The sequence below is a fragment of the Neomonachus schauinslandi genome, chromosome 2 (genome assembly GCF_002201575.2).
Source record: "Neomonachus schauinslandi chromosome 2, ASM220157v2, whole genome shotgun sequence".
Taxonomy (NCBI): domain Eukaryota; kingdom Metazoa; phylum Chordata; class Mammalia; order Carnivora; family Phocidae; genus Neomonachus; species Neomonachus schauinslandi.
In genome coordinates this window covers 175,363,658-175,367,981 of record NC_058404.1, presented here as the reverse complement: position 1 = coordinate 175,367,981, position 4,324 = coordinate 175,363,658, and the positions used below count along the sequence as shown (strand labels likewise).

At 38.7% G+C, this 4,324-nt stretch overlaps 1 pseudogene; it reads right to left on the bottom strand.

Annotated features, from left to right (window-relative positions):
• Positions 1–877: 877 nt before the first annotated feature.
• LOC110580184 lies at positions 878–3,004 on the bottom strand (annotated as a pseudogene).
• Between the last annotated feature and the right edge of the window lie 1,320 nt (positions 3,005–4,324).

Below are 4,324 nucleotides of genomic sequence, written 5' to 3'. Positions count from 1 at the left end.
AAAAAAAATATTGAAAATAAGCATCATTAATAAAGCGCCACTGAATGATGACTAGTTCTACATATCTTTAATCTCTTTGCATTCATTAGTTATTGCTCCAGAGTAAAAATAATTATGGCTTCTGTGATGGCTTCATATTTCTTTAAAATAGGTTTCCCATTTGGTAAACCTAATAACTAAGGCCATTTGGTAGTAAACAGAATTGAAGGTTAATCATCAAGCTAAAGACATACAAGAAAATAATGACCCTGTCACTTGAAGGTCGGCTCAGTCTACTGTCCCCTGTGTAATCAGACACCCTTCAACTAATTCCAGCAGCAAATCTAAGGTGGTCATGGATCCATCTCCTAAGCACATCAAGGAAAGTGCTCATATACCGGACATCTTATTTAAACTTCTGATAATAAAATAATACAGAGCTGGAAACCCTTGTGAAAGTTTTTTTTCCTCAATCTGGGAACAGCATCATTAGCACTTTATTGATACTTGTGGGATACTGTAAGGTTTGAAGAATGAAATAAGCAAGGAAGTGCTCCAATGCGCTTGAAATGTGAAAGACTGTTCTATAACTTCTGGGCAGGTCCTTACGCTCCAAGCAAGTCTAGTCAACCTTCAGTATTCCACAGGACAACTCCAAGCAGTCAACTAAGTACAAATAAGCAGTACTCGGGCGCCTGGGTGGCTCAGTTGGTTGGGTGACTGCCTTCGGCTCGGGTCACGATCCTGGAGTCCCGGGATCGAGTCCCGCATCGGGCCCCCTGCTCGGCAGGGGGTCTGCTTCTCCCTCTGACCCTCCCCCCTCTCATGTGCTCTCTCTCTCAAATAAATAAATAAAATCTAAAAAAAAAAAAACAAACAAAAACAAATAAGCAGTACTCTACAAATGGCTCTTACTTATTACATAGGTCTTAGGATAAACCTGTTTATACTTCAAATGGATAGTTACATGGGGATTATACACATAGTGGCTGTGTTACACTAGTTGGTGAAATGTCTTGCCTACCTTCATGATTTCTTCAGTCTTTTTTTCAGAGGACATAACATTTTCTAAAAATTCTGAATCTTCTAAGTACAGCTCATCGATCCTGGTAAAAGCTGGAGCATTGCATCAGCAGTTAAAAATGTGATCGGCAGGGCGCCTGGGTGGCTCAGTCGTTAAGCGTCTGCCTTCGGCTCAGGTCATGATCCCAGGGTCCTGGGATCGAGTCCCACATTGGGTTCCCTCCTCGGCGGGAAGCCTGCTCTCCCTCTCCCACTCCCGGGGCTTGTGTTCCTGCTCTCGCTATCTCTGTCTCTGTCAAATAAATAAATAAAATCTTTAAAAAAAAAAAAAAAGTGATCGGCAGCCATCTTTCCATTCCTTCTGATGCACTGTCCAAACAAAATGTGTGCAAGTCAGAGAGAGAGGCAAAGTTCCCCAGTCTTCTTATTTCATAGAATTGTGGAGGGGCAAACCAAATTTCCTTCCATATGAAACTCTCAGTTGCCTCGGATGGAGATGACCACTGGCAGTTCACCACCTCGGTCAAGTCTTGGTAGACTTGCGGCGGCTCGCTCAGGCAGCACAAGAAGAAGGCTGTATCGAAGCGGCGTGAGCCAGCCACCCCAGTCGTGCAGCGCCCCGATGTCGGGCGTGCAGTCAAGGTGCGCACACAGGCTCAGGAAGTGGCGCGGGTCGCGGCGGACGCGGTCGCGCCAGGCGTCCAGGCCCAGTGGCGGTGCGAGGGCCCGGCCCAGCTCCAGCTTGGCGGGCAGAGCGGCTCGAGGCTGCAGCCGGGTATTTTCTAAATTTTTATATGAAGAAGCATCAATATTTATACATTTATAGCTATAAACATATATGCATATATATATACATACATATTTATAACTATACATTTGAAGCACATATTTGGTTAGAGAAAGTAAGATTTTCAGTTTTTACTGCTAGGAAAAAAAATATAAGCTCATTAGAACACATGAATAGAGAAAGTGGAGGTATCTAATTACTTTCTGCCCTGAGCATTTAATTGTGTTGTTTTTTTGCTTGTTCAATTTTTGCAAAAGGCTTCCTTCTACCCCTCTAATCTAACACTTGAACCTCTATTCAGCCCTCTCCTGTAGCTGGACTCAGGACCAGGTAACATGGCCTATTGTATAAATCAGTTACATTGTAGTTGTTAAAAATATTGAGAAAGAAAAAGAAAGAGGGATATAGAGAGAGTAGAGAGATGGCGTGTACTGGAAACTATAAACAAATTATTTCAGAAGTTTGCTTTTAAAAAGTACAGACAAGTAAGAGTATTAAGAGAAGGATGCAACATCAAGAAGAGATTTTTGGGTGTATGTTTTATTTTTAATGAGAGTAACTGTATCAACAACTATATTGTTCATTAGGACTTTCTTAATGATAAGGATTGAATGAAAATGAAGGGATTTTCTAACTATGGAAAAATGTAGTAATTAGTAAAATAACTAATTTCAAAGAATTCTTAAAAAAAAGAAAACTAATTCTGGATTATCAGTAAGAACCTGGCATTAAAAATCAAAAGAAAATATTTGAGAATAAGCTCTAGACTGGACTAGAAAATACTATAATTTTTGTTTTGAGTAGTAAAGTGCATATGCATCTTTTCATACTTAGGTATATGAAGGATATATTCATCGTTTTGAAATTAATAATAGGTTTCCAGTTTGTCAACTACTTACAAACTTTGCAAGGTCAAAATTCTGTTTTCCATTATAATACAATAGCAAGGAAGAAAATAGAATTGTTTTTCTTCCTTTAAAAACTTGTTAAATGTTTTATGGTAAAAATTACTTATTATGTATTACTTATTATTTATGTATAACTAGACACGGATCCAAAAAGCAGACATAGGGAATCCAAAGATTACATGTATTATTTCAACCAATTATTTACTCAAGCTATCCAACCAAATTATGCTTCTCAGATTCTCTTGGCCCCACCTGCATTTTGGTCCTTAGCCACTTGCTCATTGGAAAGTCCAGCCATCACATTCATCCTGCTTACCACATTTGTCCCGTCTCTAATAATCAGCTTTCTTACCTCCTCAAAGTTAAGGTTTTACCTTGCTTATGTTTTTATACCCACAGCACAAACCCGTGTCCACTGCAACCCAACCTATGAAGGCCAGAGTTTCTTCCCCAACTTCTGGGCTCAGACCACATTGTGGGATGTGGGATCTTGATTCCCTAGCAGCTACACGAAGGTACACATTCTAGAAGTGTGGAGGAGTTACTACTTCATGGGGTAAACTCTCTATAATAGGTAAAAGGAGATAAGAAGGAACTAGCAGATTAATCCCTCTAACCTCCTTCCCCTGAGATGTTCCTTCAAGGTGAAATAGCCAAATGGTAGTTCTGGAGGACATCCTGCCAGACCAAGTAACCAGCTGTGCTTTCTTTGGAAACTAAGTCCAGCTTCTTAAACGACTTCCCTGCTTTCTTGTTTCCTTGCTATTGCATCACACAATAATGCTTAAGTGTGTGCAAGCTTTGACTCAGGTTTTGTTTTCTAAGAAACTGTGACTAAGATGCGGAGAAACAATAAACCCATACTACAAAGAGATGCTATTAAGTCCCTGTACTGGCAACTATTATGAAATAAACTTGTTTGGGTAGGAATCTCTGTATGTAGTAGAAGAGATTAAGCACATAGGGATAAAATACTGGCTCAGGTTTGGTTTTCTCTTTGAGTTGTGAAGAAGCTTAAGCTTCTATCACCATAGTAATGCAGCAATTTTGTGATTTGCTATTAAAATTATATGCATCTGACATCATATCACACATGTGATAATGTACTGTTAGATACTGTATTTACTTGTGAAAATGGCTAAGATAAAAGTTATTCTCAAAAGAACTCATAATTTTTGTCAATGTTATGTAATTAAGCCTAATTAATGATCTGAAGAAAGTATTAATTAAGATACGATGGATATTTGCTATACCAATATTTAAAATAAAATTTTAACATAGGATAATGTACAGCATCAGGAGATGTAAATTGTATTTGCAGTTCTCTTCTTAGCTTAACTAGTAAATAACGAGACTGTGAAGAAGTCACCTAACTTCTCTGGTTCTCAGTTTTCTCATTAATTAATAAAGTTAATGAGTTGAACTATACACACTGATAGGCCTCTTTCACTTGTAACATTGTGATAAACAAGATTAATTAAGTTGCATTATTTGGGACAGTATAATAGAGGACAGAGATGATTGTCAAAGATCGGAAAGCTTTTCCTATCTCAATGTAGCTGCCTGCTATGAAAGCAATGATTGCATTCAGAAATAGGGGTCAATGATTATTATGCTCATTCTGGGT